At 44.9% G+C, this 17,635-nt stretch overlaps 1 protein-coding gene, 1 non-coding gene and 1 pseudogene across 2 annotated transcripts in view; 1 reads left to right on the top strand and 2 right to left on the bottom strand.

Moving 5' to 3' along the window:
- Ctnna3 (catenin alpha 3) overlaps nt 1-2,188 on the bottom strand; it is a 1,580,538-nt gene extending 1,578,350 nt beyond the window's left edge. The window contains exon 1 of the mRNA XM_021173456.3: nt 2,140-2,188. The gene's annotated coding sequence lies outside the window, so the exon portion shown is untranslated. The remainder of the gene's footprint in view (nt 1-2,139) is intronic.
- Nucleotides 2,189-2,777: 589 nt separating this feature from the next.
- Trnas-uga (transfer RNA serine (anticodon UGA)) lies at nt 2,778-2,859 on the top strand. The gene has a single exon. It is a non-coding gene; the product is annotated as a tRNA-Ser (tRNA).
- A 13,588-nt stretch (nt 2,860-16,447) lies between these two features.
- Nucleotides 16,448-17,180, bottom strand: LOC110304101 (calcyclin-binding protein pseudogene; annotated as a pseudogene).
- Nucleotides 17,181-17,635: the final 455 nt, after the last annotated feature.

Raw genomic sequence — 17,635 nt, 5'->3', positions numbered from 1 at the left:
CACTGGACTGGGCCCCACAACACTTCACTTTGTTAATTTTGGGTTTCTGTGATGGTTTTGGTCTGTTGCCAGGAGAAATTTCCTTGATGAAGAATGAGTACCACTCTTACCTGAGGGTGTAAAGACAAAGATCCAGAATGTATTTAGGGATGATGCCGGTTTAGTAAAAAGCGGTGGTCGTAGGCTCTCCTCCAAGATCCATGACTTCACGTTCCCTGGGTAGTTGGCTAGGTTTCCAGTTACCTTGTGTTATTTTAAACCACTAACTTTATGGTGATTTTTATGCGGCACATGCTCATTCCTCCCCAGAAGCAGCTGGAATACACTGTTTAACGCTAAGGAAGTCTCTGCTAACGGTAGGTGAGTGCGGTTCCTTAAGTGCAACTGTCACTTGAGAATGGATGCTCGGGATAAAGAACAAAAATTATGCACCTCGAAAATATTCTGTCGTGTTGAAGAGATGGCCAAGTGGGTAAAGAGCTTCCTGCACATGCGTCAGAGCCTGACTTCAGATCTCCAGCAACCTAACAACCCCTGAGCTGGGCCTGTATTAGAGACGAGCCCCTGGAGGTGGGCGGTGCAGCTTGCTGGCCAACCAATCAAACCGATGTGAAGAAGAATGCCCCCTACAGGCTCACATATGTGAAGGCTTGGTCCCCAGTTAATGGAACTGTTTTGGAAAGGATGAGGATTTGTGACCTTGTTGGAGGAGGCGTGTCACCCGGAGTGGGCTTTGAGGCCCACTTAGTGTCAGTCTCTCAGTCTCTCTTCCTCTCTCCCTCCCTCCCTCTGCCTCCAACTTTCAGATAAGATGTGAGCTCTCAGCTACTGCCTCAGTGCCATGCCTGCCTGACTGCTTCCATGCTCCCCACCATGATGGCCACAGACTCACGCTCTGAACTGTAAGTCCCTATGAAATGCTTTCTTTAATAAGTTGCCTCGGTCACGGTGTTTCTTCCCAGCAACTGAGACCAGATGGGCTCAAGGGGCAGTGGGAGGCTACCTCAGAATATATCAGATGAGAAAACATTTTTTCAATGAATAAATAAGGGTCAGAGAGTAAAAGGGGAAGTAATATCATCTCTGACCCAAACACACACCATATATGAGTAGGCACACACACACACACACACACACACACACACAATCTGATCTGTTAGTTTGTTTACCGTCATATATCCATCTTCCTTATTTATTCCACTGTACTAGAGATTAACAAAGGACAATGAAGATTAAAAAGAACTTCAGGGGCTGGTGAGATGGCTCAGTGGGTAAGAGCACCCGACTGCTCTTCCAAAGGTCCGAAGTTCAAATCCCAGCAACCACATGGTGGCTCACAACCACCCGTAATGATATCTGATGCCCTCTTCTGGTGTGTCTGAAGACAGCTACAGTGTACTTACATATAATAAATAAATAAAATAAATCTTTAAAAAAAAAAAAAAAAAAAAAAAAAAAGAACTTCAAACTGTAGGTAACAAATCATGGGACCTTCATTTAATTTTAATTTTTAAAGAGACTATCTTGCTCAGGTTGGAATGCAGTGATTATTCCCATTTAACTGATTTAACTACTATTTAAACTAATTTTGCATGTTGTAACTTTGAATCTCCCGTTTATTAGCTATATAGCCTTTCCCAAAAAACTCATGGGCCAGTGTCCCCTGAAAAAATGACAGGCTTAGACTAGCCCTTAATGTTTCTTTCTTTATGATACATATGATTTTATAAAATGTCCCCATAGGCCTCAACAAAATGGATTTGATGCCTTTTTGTTTTGTTTTGTATTTTGAGTAGCGCAGGCTGTCCTAGAACTCACTCTATAGACCAGGCTGGCCTCGAACTCAGAGATCCACCTGCCTCTGCCTCCTGAGTGCTGGGATTAATGGTGTACGCGTAGAATCAGAGAACAAGATAAGCAACACCCTATTAGGCTTAGCAGGGTTAATTGGGACAAAAGAGCCACGAGTGATTGTCACAAACAGGACCAAAGTGATGCCATTTGATCTGGGGCCCCTACTGTACCCCAGTTGATCACCTCGAAAATTTTACCCTAGGGGTTCCCGGGATACCACAGCGCACGGCCTGTCACATGGCAGCACCGTTACTAAAGAGGGAGGTCTCAAGAAAGTCCACACACCTATCAGGAGGTCGCTCGACACCTCGGCTTCCGGCCTCCTCCTGAGAAACCTGCGCTCTGCCTCCTGGCGGGGAATTCAAACAGGGAGGACAGGGTGCGGGTAGAAGCTGCGCATGCGCGCTGCAGTGGCCGCCCACCCGCGAGCCGCCGCGCTTCCGACGGCCGTCCGACAAGTTTGAGAGCGTCCACGAGGCCACTCAAAAAAAAAAAAAAAAAAAAAAAAAAGCACGCAGGGCGGCCCCCACGTTCGCGCTGAAGGGTAACGAACGCAGAGCTAACGCGCACCGGCGAGAGCCGCGACTTCCGAGCGGGCGGGCCCTGCACACGCAGCGAGACAACCCTATGGTTCTCGGCCATCCCGTGGCGCCGCTGGGAAAGCGGGAGGGCAAAAGCCAGGTCTGCGACCAAAAACCAGGTTAGGTGGCAGATCCCCGAACGCAGCGAAGGACGGGGTTCTAGGACCCGGATCGCCCCCTTTTCTTTTTCTCCGCGTCCTCGCGGAAACTCCAGCCACTCCACGTCCCAGCCGCCTCAGCCTACGGAGCTACAAGCCGCTGCAGGCCCCGCCTACTCTCAGCCCTGGCGCGCGTGCACTGGTTGATATCCTAAAGTGTCTCCGCCTTCACCTTCTCTCCGTAGCAGCGATGGCCGAGTGGTTAAGGCGTTGGACTTGAAATCCAATGGGGTCTCCCCGCGCAGGTTCGAACCCTGCTCGCTGCGGAAGCGGGTGCTTCGCATTTTTTTTTCATACAACACTACTACTTCAATCCTTAATGTACCCGCCGCTTGTCCCGTATCTGCCAGATAAAAATCTACGGAATGGTTTAAGGTACCAAAGACCATTAAATGTCAGTGCTGTGAGCTTCCCTGCTCATAACGTGGGAAGAAATCTTCTCCCCTAAAAGCAACTTTAAAATCTTGATGTTAACACGAAGGCCAGGCTCGAAAAATAGAAATATGAATGCTGAAACTTCTGGCGTTTTCTAAAATAACTCTACTTACAATGTACACTAAAATCCACATAATGGAACGCCTTTTGACGCAGGTCTCACTGTGTTTGCCTAGTTAAATCCCAGAATTCCTGGGCTCAAGTCATCTATCTGCCCAGAGCACTGAGATCCCAGAGAGGCCAGCGGTACCCAGACACCGGCGGCTTGAAAGGATGCTAGTGGTGTAGTTGCGTTGCCAAGTGCAAAACTCATCATCACGGGTCAAAATCGCTCCCTGGTGTTGTGTAGCTCTTTCTCCTCAAGGCAGGAGAGAGGTTCGAGAAGCAGGAAGCAAGGGAAAAATCACAAAGCCCAGGAGGCTGAGAGAGCAACAGTTGGAGGGGCAGGGTTCTGGTGGAGCTGTCTGCAAGTTGAGCAGGGAGCCCTCAGGAGAGACCCTGACCTGTAGAGGAAATGTCGAAAGAGAAAGCAATAGAGTGAATGGAGGCTGAAGAGGCGTTATTATCTCCAACTGGTAAGATATGAGGAGGGTTTGATTGTTTTAATAGATTTTGCTTGACTGAAATTCTAGAATGTTATATCGCTTCAGTATGACGTTTTAAATAAGAAAACTATGAGGGTCACCTTAGGGACCGTGCACACCCAAGGCTCCTGTTCACCACTCAAATGACAGGATTTTTTTTTTTTTTTTTTTTTTTTTTGAGTCAGGGTTTCTCTGTATAGCCCTGGCTGTCCTGGAACTCACTCTGTAGGCTTCGAACTCAGAAATCCACCTGCCTCTACCTCCCAAGTGCTGGGATTAAAGGTGTGCGCCACCACTGCCCGGCACTATCTATTTTTCTAAGATATATTTATTTTATTTATATGAGTACGCTGTAGCTGTCTTCAGACACACCAGAAGAGGGCATCAGATCTCATTACAGATGGTTGTGAGCCATCATGTGGTTGCTGGGAATTGAACTCAGGACCTCTGGAAGAGCAGTCAGTGCTCTTAACTGCTGAGCCATCTCTCCAGCCCATAGCTATCTATTTTTGAGATTGAATTTTGCTATGCAGCTCTGGCTGCCTAAAAGTCTCTATGCAGAACAGGCTAGCCTCAAACTCACGGAAATCCACCTGCCTTTTCCCCAAGTACTGGGATTAAAAGGTCTGTGCCACCATGATCAACTTTTTTTTTTTTATTTCATGTATACATGTATATATAGGAGTGTGTGTGTGTGTGTGTGTGCATGTGCACATATACCTCGTGTATTTAAAAGGCTATATGCTGCTCAGACTCCGTTTCCCCACTTCTGATGGTATCGTCAACCTCCTATCACAACTGGTGGATCCTGAGAGAGGAAAGGGAGGTCAGAGCAGCTGGGAGTGATGTTAGGTTCAGGGTGGAAGCCGAGAAAACTCACTTCAAGTGTCAGTGGACCAATTGTTTTGAACTTAGTTTTCCTCCTTTAGACATCCCGTCTTTCTATTCCAAGAGCTTGTTCCTTAGAAGTGGTTCGCTCATGCAAATGCCGATAGAGCTCGTTGAGTCACAATGGACAGAACATAATTTATTCAACCAAGTCCTTGTTAATGACCGTGAAAGATGATTTTTAAAACAAAAATAATGCGGCGGGGTGGGCAGGGGAACTCAAAGAAATTGTGACATTTATACAGTTAAACATGAGATTTTCTAATTTTATTAACAATTCAATATGTCCCGGCAACATTATCTGTGACCACAGCCTCTGCCCATCCAAATGCCACCCTGGGTGTAGTCGTGGCTGCCTCTGGCTCAGGAATGAAATGCAAAAGGAATAAGTAAGGGAGAAAACTGATTCCTGGAAGTTATCCTCTGAGTGTAGCATTCATGTGGACACACACACTCACACACACACATGCACACATACACACACGCACACACACACACAAATATGGGAATGTAATTTTAAAATTTTTAGAAAGAAAGCCATCGTGGTGGTTTGAATGAGCAATGTCCCCACAGGCTCGCTCGGGTATCCAAACACTTAGTTCCCAGTTGGTGGTGCTGTTTGGCGAAGTTTAGGACCTGGGGAAGAAGGACATCCCTGTGAGTTTTGTCATGCTTCCTCACCACAGTAGACTTTTTTTTTTTAGGATTTATTTATTTATTTATTATGTATACAATGTTCTTCCTGCATGTATGCCTGCAAGCCAGAAGAGGGCACCAGATCCCACTACAAATGCATGTGAGCCACCATGTGGTTGCTGGGAGTTGAACTCAGAAGAACAGCCAGTGCTCTTAACCTCTTAATCTCCCCAGGCCCACAGTAGACTCTTATCCCTCCAGATAAACAGAAATAAATTCTTTCTCCCATAAATTGCCTTTGGTCATAGCATCTCACCATAGCAACAAGAAAAGAGCTACCATACCAGTTATTTTGTATGCCAACAAAAAAAAAAGATATATTTAGAAAAAAGTACATCACACATTTTGAGAAGGAAAGAAAAGTGAGCAGGAAGGAGAGAAAAATGAAGGGAAGTGATGGCTCAGTGGTTAAGAGCACTGACTGTTCTTCCAGAGGTCCTGAGTTCAAATCCCAGCAGCCACATGGTGGCTCACAACCATCTGTAATGAGATCTGACACCCTCTTCTGGTGCATCTGAAGACAGCTACAGTGTACTTAGATATAATAATAAATAATCTTTAAGCTGGAGCGAGCGACCTTAATTCCTGGCAACCACATGATGGCTCACAGCTACAGTGTACTCATACATTAAATAAATCTTTTTTAAAAAATAAATAAATAGGCCGGGCGTGGTGGCGCACGCCTTTAATCCCAGCACTTGGGAGGCAGAGGCAGGCAGATTTTTGAGTTCGAGGCCAGCCTGGTCTACAGTGTGAGTTCCAGGACAGCCAGGGCTATACAGAGAAACCCTGTCTTGAAAAACCAAAAATGAGTAAGTAAATAAATAAATAAATAAAGGGAAGGTAAGAGAAAGGTGAAAGGGGGGATAGGAAAGGACAGAAAAAGAAACAAGATGAGGTGTTTGGAGAGATGGCTCAGTGGTTAAGAGCACTAACTGCTCTTCCAAAGGTCCTGAGTTCAAATCCCAACAACCACATGGTGGCTCACAACCATCCCTAATGGGATCTGATGCCCTCTTCTGGAGTGTTTGGAGACAGCTACAGGGTACTCACATACAATAAATAAATAAATCTCTTTTAAAAAAAAAAAAAAGAAGAAGAAGAAGAAGAAAGAAAGAAAAGAAAAGAAAAGAAAAGAAAAGAAAAGAAAAGAAAAGAAAAGAAAAGAAAAGAAAAGAAAAGAAACAAGATTAGACAAAGCAAGAGGAAGGAAAGAAAGGAGATTCAAGGAAGGAGCAGAAATGGGGCGAGGAAGAGAGTCAGCTGGAAATAGTTCCTGTCAGGTTGGTCTGGTGCTGCTTGTTTTCAGATGGTAAATTCTGTACCTCTGTATCTGCTTGCTCTGAGATGAGCAGATCCTCCCGTACACAGGCTACTGCTGTCTAAACCTTGTTCCCCAAGTTATCCCTGATTGGTTAATTAAGATGCCTACAGCCTGGGCTGAGTAAAAGAGATGTTGGTGGAGGGAGGTTCCTGGGCTTTGGGTTGGGGAAAGACCAGGGAGAAGAGGAAGAGGAAAGAAAGGAGTGGTCATGGGGTCGGTAGATCAGGAGTGCTGGCCATGAGGGCTGGCCTGTTGGATAAGAGCAACCCAGGCAGAACATGGCAAATGATATCTCAGGTTATTTACTACGAAGTAGACAAGGTAGCATAGAGGGCTGATATCTGCCCAGTTCTAGTACTTTAAGGCGTGTGTGTGTGTGTGTGTGTGTGTGTGTGTGTGTGTGCTCTCAATCTCTCTCTCTCTCTCTCTCTCTCTCTCTCTCTCTCTCTCTCTCTCTCTCTCTCTCTCTCTCTCGTGATTTTTATTTGGGAACTAAATGATCTAAGGTGGGGTAGAAACCCCCAAATAATATTTTCCACAGCAGGCTTTTTCTGAACTCATTCTCTAAAAGCATGCCTGTGAATACCATGATCAGTGGGAAAGGGTGATCGGCATGCAACAACTTTTTATACACTAGTGACATGGCAGTAAACAGAGTCCGAAAAACAGACACATCACCAGTCACAAGAGTCCACTCCTGTGATACCAGCTCTAAGAAAAACAGGGCCAAACGATTTCGATGAGTTTGAAGCCAACCAGGGCTACAGAACTGGACCAACTCTCAGAAAACCAGACCTGTTCTTACTGTGGGGAAGGAAAAGGCACAGTGAAAACTTGTCCAGCAGTTGTTTAGAGGTTCGTCTGCTGCAGAAATAGTCTCCCCCTTCACCCCATTGTTTCATACACTAAGGTGTGTATCTAGACGCCCACCCTCATCCTACCTTGGGCCACAGATAACAACTGGCTCAGACTGCTGAACACACCCCCCCCTCTCTGAACAGAAGAGTTCTTTCCTGTCCCAAACAGCAGTGATGTGAGTGTGGACCCAAGCAATCTGCAGAATCATCAGAGATTGCTTCAGATTCTTCATGGCCCCAGGCTTTATTCATGAAATGCCTGTAGTGGGCAAGATCCTCTGTGGATCCCACAGCAGAGACGGAAAGGCAGCTCAGCAACCTTCCCATTTGGACATTTTGCAGTTTCACAGATGAGACCAAAGGCTTTCTGGGCAGACCCTTCTGCTACTGGTAGTCCAATGCCACCATCTTGTGGCTATTGGAGGAAAGATGACCTCAAATTTTATTTGAGGGACTCTGTGTGGATGTATTTTGTAGTGAAAAGAAATCTCTCTCTCTCTCTCTCTCTCTCTCTCTCTCTCTCTCTCTCTCTCTCTCTCTCTCCCTCTCTCCCTCTCTCTCTCCCTCCCTCCCTCCCTCTCTCTCTCTCTCTCTTGGTCTTGGCTGGGACTAGAGAGATGACTCAGCAATTAAGACCACTGGCTGCTCTTCCAGAGAACCCAGGGTTCAACTCACACCATAAGCATGACAGCAATCATCTGTTAACTCCAGTTCCAGGGGATCTGATGCCCTCTTCTGGTCAGCACCAGCACTGCATGACTGCTGTGCAGACAACACTTACAAGACACATAAAAGGTGTGTGATGGTGCACACCTTTAGTCCCAGCACTTAGGAGGCAGGGGAAAGAGGATCGCTTGAGTTCAAGGCCAACCTAGTCTACAGAGTGAATTCCAGGACAGCCAGGGCTACCAGGAGGAACCCTGTCTTGAAAAAAAATAGTAATAAAATAAATGTATAAATACTTTTTTAAAATCATCTTGGTGCTGGAGAGTTGGCTCCGTGGTTAAGAGAACTCATTACTCTTGCAGAGAACCTGGGTTCCATTCCCAGCTCTCACACAGTGGCTCACAACCATTTGTAACTCCAATCCCAGAAGATCGCAGTCCCTCTTCTGACCTCCAGGGGCACCAGGCGTGCACATACATATGTGCAGGCAAAACACTCATACACATAAAATAATTCTTAAAAAATAAATCATCTTGCTGTGCATGGCGGTGCACACCTTTAGTCCCAGCACCCGTGAAGCAGGCCAGGTGGATCTCTGTGAGTTCAAGACCAGCCTGGTCTACAGTGTGAGTTCCAGGACAGTCAGGGCTACACAGAGGATCCCTGTCTGAAAAAAAAAAAAAAATTAAATCACCTTGTACAGAAATGTTCAAAGTTTTCCAAGACACATTCCCTGAAACGCTACGATCGTGTTTGTGCATCATCTGGCTAAAATCACTCCGTGTAGGTTCCATGTTCTTCTCGTGGAAATTTGGCAGCCTGAAATTCTGTCACCTCAGTTGGAACTGACCATAAGGAATTACCTTCTTCATACTCCTCACTTCTCTTAGGGGCTTCAAATGTCACGAGTATCTAGAGTTCTGAGGTCTTCTTCACTTGAGCAATGAAAAGAAAAAAATTTTCCTCCAATTCCTTGTTTAGCAGGTATAGTACTATGTCACTTTGCTTTCATCTTTTCTGAAACCAGCTATAAAAACTAACCCCCCACCACTAAAAAGCACACACTTTCTGACAAGCATACAAGATCTGCATTGGACAAGTTGTCGTCGGTATAATCTGCACCTGTACCAAGCATGTGATCAGTGTGTAGCCCAGAAGATGGAAATCCTTGTGCCATATTGGGGGAGATGGGCCTCTCAGAGACCAGTCACCAAAGCAGCTGCTGGCAGAACCCAAAATAGAGTTAGCCACTAGAGTGGCTTCTCCCCTCATCCTCGGAGGGAGAATTTTTTTACTGTGTTTGCATCCACATACCATGTGTGCAGTGTTGTGGTGGGTACTTTTATTGAGCATCTGCTTTATTCACCTGTTCCAAAAGGGCATCCAATGGTGAACAAGACTGTCCCTCCCCTGAGGAGCTCACACACTTGCTGTAGGGATGGGCTAGACACTGTAACGACCATCACAGAAGGTACAGGTTGATTCCGGTATCAGAATCACACCACCTGAGTCTGAGGCAAGGTCAGGTTCCAAGTATGACCAACCCCCTCTCTCTACTATGAAAACGTAAGTCCTTGGTATGTTACAGCCTGCCAGTATCTCCCAGTCACAGCCAGTTTTCCCCACTGCTTTGTATTCCCAGAGGATCACTCACGCACACCCTCCCAGGAGCTATCTTTGAATCGTGGAATGAAAGGCACATACACATTAATTTATTTTTAAAATGCCTTGGCTACCTCAAAAGCTGGGCCCTCCTAAACCTTCCTCTGTTACCCCAGACCCAATGGAGGAAGTGATGATATCGCACATGGCTGGTTGGCTTTATTTCCTGTCACTCTTGCATCCCATCCTTCTACCCACCCCACCCCCACCAAATTCATCTTAATTCTGTCCCGTTACTCTCTGCATTCCTTGCCCATGAAACTCTAAGTGTCCCGCCCAGTGCCCTGCCATTGGCTGTTGGCAAAAGGCACAGGGATCAGTGTAAATGTGCACACATGAAGGCCTGGGTTCAAACCCCAGCCACACATGAACAGACCCTAGCACTTGGAGGGGAAAGCAGGAAGGTCAGAAGTTGGATGTCATCCTCAAATACACAGGTGTTTGAGGGATGTGAGCTATGACAGACCTTGTCTCAAAGGAAAAGAATCGCGTGCGTACACACACACACACACAAACACAGGCTGTGTGAGCATGCACACAGGAGGCTGTGTGAGTGTACACCTAGGAGGGTGTGTGAGTGTACACACAGGAGATTGTATAAGTGCACACAGGAGGCTGTGTGAGTGTGCACACAGGAGGTTGTATAAGTGCACACAGAAGGCTGAGTAAGTGTACACACAGGAGGCCATGTGAGTGTACACACAAGAAGCTGCATAAGTATGCACACAGGAGACTATGGGCTGTGTGAGTGTGCACACACAAGGCTCTGGGCTGGGTGAGTGTGCACTCGGGAGACTGTATAAGTACGCACACAGGAGGCTGTGTAAGCATGGGGGTTGGTATTTACACACTTGTCTTGTTTTTTATGACCAGATCCTTCTTTCTTTCCACTTCAACCTCAAGCCTTTGAGTTTCAGTCTGTGTCCCCCCCCCCCCCCCTTGTGGTGGTTTGAATAAGAATGTCCCCCTGGGATCACATATTTGAATGCTTAGTCACCAAGGGGTGGCACTACTTAGAAGGATTAGGAGGTATGGCCATGTTGGAGGAAGTGTGCCCTTGTTAAAGGAAGTATATCATTGGGGGCGGGCTTTGAAGTTTCAGATACACTAGCCATGCCCAGTGACTTTCACTGTCTTCCTGCCAATCCATATGTAGAACTCTTGGCTCCTCCAGCACTATGTCTGCCTGCATACTGCCATACTTCTTGCCTTGACTATAGTGGGCTAAACCTCTGAACCTATAAGCCAACCCCAATTAAATGCCTGTCTTTATAAAAGCTGCCATGGTCATGGTGTCTCCTTATAGCTATAGAAACTCTCACTAAGACACCAAGCAGTCATGAAGGCCTGGGTTCAAACCCCAGCCACACATGAACAGACCCTAGCACTTGGAGGGGAAAGCAGGAAGGTCAGAAGTTGGATGTCATCCTCAAATACACAGGTGTTTGAGGGATGTGAGCTATGACAGACCTTGTCTCAAAGGAAAAGAATCACGTGCGCGCACGCGCACACACACACACACACAAAGAAGGAAGGAAGGGAAAAATAAGATTGTAAGAGAGGAGTAGCTGGTGTTTATTGGTTTAACTTTTTATTGGTGAGTATATAATATTCCCTAGGGCTGACATAAAGTATTACCAAATGAGTGACTTTAACGGGTCTCCATGTCAATTATTTGGGAGCTAGAATGGGAACACATAAAACTTACATTCTTAAATTACAGCTTATGCTACACAGTAAGATCCTGTCGTGGATAAAAGCCGAGTGTGATGACTCACGTTGGCATTAGTGTCCTAATGCACTGTTTGGTAGAACCTTCTGACTTAACAGAAACGATGGACAATCTGAACTGTCTAATAAAATAACACTCGTCTCAGCGGGGCAGTGGTGGTGCACGCCCTTAATCCCAGCACTTGGGAGGCAGAGGCAGAATTCCTGAGTTCGAGGACAGCCTGGTCTACAGAGTGAGTTCCAGGACAGCCAGGGCTATACAGAGAAACCCTGTCTCGATAAAACAAACAAACAAACAAACAAGCAAACACTAGTCTCGAATGATCATAGATGCTGGGCATGGTGGAGCATGAGAGACCAGACCAACTCCATCTTCGGTTCAGGCTCCATCTTAGAGAACCTGACTTAAGGTTGAACTCCAGTTAACCATTCAGCTGGCACTTAGCACTAGTCTCTAGGTCACTCACTTCCTAACAAGCCTGCAACTAGCACTGATCTCCAGGTTAATCCCTAACGACCACTGATCAGGAGGAAAGCAAAGGTTACAGTGTACCTAAAGATATTTACTCATCATGAAAGTTTATGGTCTGGCTCCCAGCACCAGCCAATCACTTTGAAGGACATCCCCTCCCTTGTTTGCTTGCCTCTACAAATGCTTGCTTGAGACTGGGCTTGGGGCTTCACCCTCCTGTTCTGCTGCATCAGTGACTACAATGTGGCCCAAGCTCAAGCTTGAATAAAGACCCTAGTGTGATTGCATCTGAATTGGCTCCTTCGTGATCTTTTGGGGTTTGAGAAACAGGCACAACAGCACATACCTTTAGTCTTTGATCCCAGCACTCACGGGGTGGAGGCAGATTGATCTCCATGAGTTTGAGGCCAGCCTGGTTTACATAGTGAGTTCAAAACCAGCCAAGGCTACCAGAAAGACCATGTCCCCAAACGGCAGCAACAAAAAACTATTAAAATGTTGCTAATAATATGAATAAATTTTAATGAATTAATAGTCACATATGGCTACTGACTATCATATTAGTGTTGTATTTTCGAGCATAATGTTTCTCAAGATTTATTAATAATATGTATAGAGAAGAAACTCTAGGATTATTTTATGTATATGAGTAACTGTAGCTGTCTTAGGACACACCAGAAGAGGGCATCAGACCCCATTACAGATGGTTGTGAGCCACCATGTGGTTGCTGGAACTGAGCTCAGGACCTCTGGAAGAGCAGTCAGTGCTCTTAACCACTGAGTCATCTCTCCAGCCCTAATTATTTTTTAAGATACAGTAACAGTAAGCTAGGCAGAGTTATCAGAAAAGATGAAGAAGACAATACATCCTCTCCCCGTGATTTCTCTGTCCTTCATCATCCTCTCCTTCCCAGGTAGTTCACCCCTCCCTAGCCCCCAAGCTGTGCTGGCTTCAAGCCAAACTCCTAAGCTAGCTGTCTTAGTTTGCTTTTTGTTACTGGGATGAAATTCTAGCCAAAGGCACTTGAGGAAGGAAAGGCTTTGCTTTGCTTGCACATCCGTGGCCATCATTGAAGTCAGGGCAGGAGTAGGGAGGCTGGAACTCAGGCAGAGACCACAGTGGAGCCTCTGCTTACTGGCTTCCTCCCGGGGGGGGCGGGGGGGGGGTGCTCAGCTCGCATCCTGGAAGGACCCAAAACCATCTGCTCAAGGATGACTCCGCACTCCTAATCAATTAGCAATTAAGAAAATCTCCCACTGGCACTAGGAGATTTCCTAGGAGGCAATTTCTCAACTGAGATCTTTCATCCTGGGTGTCAATGTTAACATCCACTATTAAGCCATCAACCACCTGGGTCTGAGCTGAGTTCCTATGGTCTCCAAAGAGGAGGTGGTTTGGTTTGGTTTGGTTTGGTTTGGTTTGGTTTGGTTTGGTCCTAAGTCCATGCACAGGTAGAAGGAACCAGAGCAGAGCTAATTTGCTCTAAGCCTCACAGTAGGTCAGAGCCAGAAAAAATATCCAGCTCTCTACAATCCTAAAGCGTTAGGAGAAACAAGAGAAAAGAAAGAAAAGAAAGGCTGAGCAGAGTGGCTGGATACAAAGTGTCTCCACAGCTATGGGAGTTAAGAGGCGCCCAGAAAGCGATAAAACCAAAGCCAGGCAGGCTGATGCGACCAAGGAACCGGAAATGGAAGGGAAGTGCAGTTCTCCTTGCCCAGCAGTTCGTTCTTTTTCCAATAATTCATCAGTTTTATAATAACTCCCATCACCGACTCCCCAGTCGTTCCTGCATCGCCGGTCTGCGACGTGTGGGGATGGGAAGTAATGGCGTTTGCCTTCCAGGAAATTAAAAAATCCCTCTCAATAACCACATTAGTCATCGACACTGCTGCTGTGACCGATCTTGTAACCCATAAGATCCGGGCAAAGGGAAAGATACGAAAATTCATAAGCAAGAAAGCAAACTTCTCCTTATCTCACTCTCATTATAAAACCTCTCTCCCTCCCCCCTTCCGCATCCCTCCTCTCTTTTTTTTTTTTTTTTTTTTTTTTTTTTTTTGCTTTTCTAAGGGGCACTGGAAACTATATGGAAATGGAAGGCATCAAAATTCTATTTCAACATTTCAGGACACACAGAGGGAAGTGACAACCACAGCGTAGATGAAAGTCCCCTCTGCCACCCCCACCCCCACCCCATTATCCTCTCCCTATGGAAAGTGGCAGGAGAAATGTGTACTCCGGTTTTATTATTGCTTCATATCTCGGGCAGTGCTTTCGATGAGGGGTGAGAGAGGTGATTGCTAAACCGTTCTGTGAGCACAGTGCTGCTGATGCAACTACGTCTAGCTTAGAGTAGAAAAAAAAAAAATCTGAAGGCAAGAATCCCAATGAGCAAACACTCTTTTCTGGCGTTTTTCAACCCTGCGGTCCTAAGATCTATGAAAACTAGCCAGCTGCATTTATTTAAAGAATACAGTAATAGCCAGGTGTGGTAGCACACACCTTTAATCCCAGTCCTTAGAAGGCAGAAGTGGGCAGAACTCAGCCCCTAAGAGTGCTTACCAAGTTTAGTTCCCAACACCCACCCGAGGTTTCTCACAAATGACTGTAACTCTAGCTCCAGGGGGGGGGGGGGGCGCGGGGGGGGGGGTCTGAAGGCATCTTTCATCCTCTGCAGATACTAACATAAATCTTTTTTTTAAGGATATAGTAACTAAATTCCAAATGCTCGTACCCTCTCAGCAACGCAATAAATCCAGAGCTAGCTATTTATAAATCCCACAACAGGTGTACTTCACATAGCTCACTACAGTGTTTACTGTGATTGCAAAAACGTTTTTTAAAAAGATAATAATTACCCAGGGCATGATAGCACAAGCCTGTAATGAGCAAGTTGAGAAGAGATGGGAAGACTACAAGTTCAAGGCCAGCTGTGTGATGTGGGGAAACCCCGCCTCAAAAAATAAATAAATGAATGAAAGATAAGCTGCCTGAAAAGGAATCGATAAAGTACAAGGGAAACAATTTATGGTTCAAGCCAGGCATGGTACTGCATGCTTGTAATCCCCACAGTCAAGGGGCAGCGGCAGGGGTGCTATGAGTGGAGGCCAGTCTGCACTACTTAGCAAAACCCTGTCTTATTAAAAATAAAAGTAAAGGGGCTGAAGAGATGGCTTAGCGGTTAAGAGCACTGACTGCTCTTCCAAAGGTCCTGAGTTCAAATCCCAGCAACCACATGGTGGCTCACAGCCATCTGTTGTGAGGATTCAATGCCCTCTTCTGGAGAGTCTGAAGACAGCTATAGTGTAATATAATAGATACATAAATCTTTAAAAAAATAAAAATATAAATTCTGTATATTTGTGTATAAATACATAACAGATAATATATTATGTATAATATATGTACAAATATATAGCTATATATTATATAAATTATATGTATACATATATGTGTATACACACACACACACACACATATATATATATATATATTCACTCACACATGGAATTTTTAGCATCAGTTAAGCATAGACTAGCACCTGGTATGCTTTAGGAAACTTTCCAAGATGTAGTCAGTCAGTGAATGAATGGACTTGGACTTCAAGTAGCCCGAGTGGTTAGGCTGTGTGAGTGTTAGACTCTGTGCTCTGAGTAAGTGGAGGCTTTACAGCTGGGGATGTAACATGCTGCCCTTGATGCAAGGAGCAAGTGAGTGGTTATGAATGTATAGGATAAGTAAGGAAAGAACATAACGAAAAATAGTGGGTCTGCCCCAGCTCTTGTCATCCAAGCCTACCTGAGATTGATACCAGGAGCAGAAAAGAGCCCACACCACAAAGTGGTCTTCTGACATGCACACCACACACACACACACACACACAATTTTTTTTTTTTTAGTAAAACTCCAACTTTATTAAACAAAGGAATAAATGGGTGTTTTCAATTTTTTGCCTCATGGTTATTTTTAAGCCATCTGAACCATGACAGTACTTATCAACCCAAGATGTCTATTTTTGTCATTTGTATTTTAATTTTATATTCATAAGTATACTTAAATCAATTATGGTAACACATGGTAACAATGAAACAGCTCTGTAGTAACTTTGTAACTTCATGTACAAATTTGAATTTTATGCAAAATTTTTGCTTTATTGTTTACATTACTGGGACCTAATGTCAGTTACAGATAGACAAATACTTCTGTATTCTATCTCCCAGTCAGAACAAACATCTGTGACGTAACATTTTCATTATGCAAGACTTCCTTTTCACATTTTCAGTAAGAATACCATATAGCCTTTTCTGAAACAAAACATCTGGGGTGCTAGTGAAGGAAACAGTTTACTAAGCTTAGTTATTTAAATCAAATCCTCCAGTAAGAAATGGAGACTCTGCTATCTTTACTTAAAAGGCTGTGTAAATATTTATCTGTCAAAACTACATAGCGACATGAAAAATATGTGCAGTTCAACAACACCCCCTTACTGGAAACAGGAGCGTTCCACATCACAGTTCCCATAAGGACTTTTGAAAGCCTCAAAATTCTGTGTCTTCTCTGGCTTGCTTCTCTCTGGATTCCACCCATGCTTTATTAATGGTTCGCTTCATGTCATTGTCTCCCTCTTTATAAATTTTCTTTAGAACGTTCATTAATCCCTCACTAGGGTCTGCATCACTGTCGGAGGAAGGCTTTTCTGTCGAAGGAAGGTTTTTCTTTCCCTTCGCATTCTTTTTCCACCTGTGTTAAGTAGTCCCATCTTGTGTTTTCCTCTTTCTTTCTACATAGAATAATAACTGTATCAGTCTTGACTTTTTTTTTTTTTTTTGAACTGCTTTCCACAGAGATAGGTTTCAAAAGATTGTTCACAATCCTGGAGTAATTCTTGCCATTGAGGTTGTTTACAAAAGATCAAATGAGCTCTCTGTGAAGTGTACCTGCACATTCTCCGTGGGAACCTGATGAACTCCAGGGACAGTAATGTGGATTTTCACAAACTTATCTGACTGATCGCACCCATAATTACTGATTTTCACGGTGTATCCTGTTGTACGAGGAGCATCCACAGCAGCTGGCTTTTCTTTATCAAGTTCTGTTTTTTTCTGCGACTTCTGTTGCATCTTGTTCTTGAGTTCGATCTCAATCTTGGATTTTTTCACTTGTAAGAGTACCACATAGTCTTTTCCTAGTGGACGTTTCCAGCAATACTTTGACCTCTTCTAGGTCTTTCTGCAACTCCTCCAAAGCGGAAGCCATGCTGTGGCTCTTCAGACCCGAGGCTGGAGCTGCAGCGGTGCACCGAAGCAGACCGGAAAACCTGAACACACCCCATGAGCGTCGCAGCGTCGGCAGCTAGCTACACCGACCCGGCGCGCCCTCCACACGAGACGGCCACAATTTTTTTTTTTTTTCATAAGAAATATCTCAGGGTTGGACAGATGGCTCTGTGGTTAAGAGCACTGACTGCTCTTCCAGAGGTCCTGAGTTCAATTCCCAGTAACCACATGGTGACTCACAACCATCTGTAATGGGATACAATGCTCTCTTCTGGTGTACCTGAAGACAGCAACAATGTACTTATATACATTAAATAAGTACATCCTTTTAGAAAGAAAGAAAGAAAGAAAGAAAGAAAGAAAGAAAGAAAGAAAGAAAGAAAGAAAGAAAGAGAGAGAAAGAGAGAGAGAAAGAAAGAAAGAAAGAAAGAAAGAAAGAAAGAAAGAGAG

Source organism: Mus caroli, unplaced genomic scaffold (genome assembly GCF_978045245.1).
Source record: "Mus caroli unplaced genomic scaffold, Mus_caroli_1 scaffold_9, whole genome shotgun sequence".
Classification (NCBI taxonomy): Eukaryota; Metazoa; Chordata; class Mammalia; order Rodentia; family Muridae; genus Mus; species Mus caroli.
Note: the sequence above shows the minus strand (reverse complement) of the source record. Positions and strands in the feature narration are given on the sequence as shown.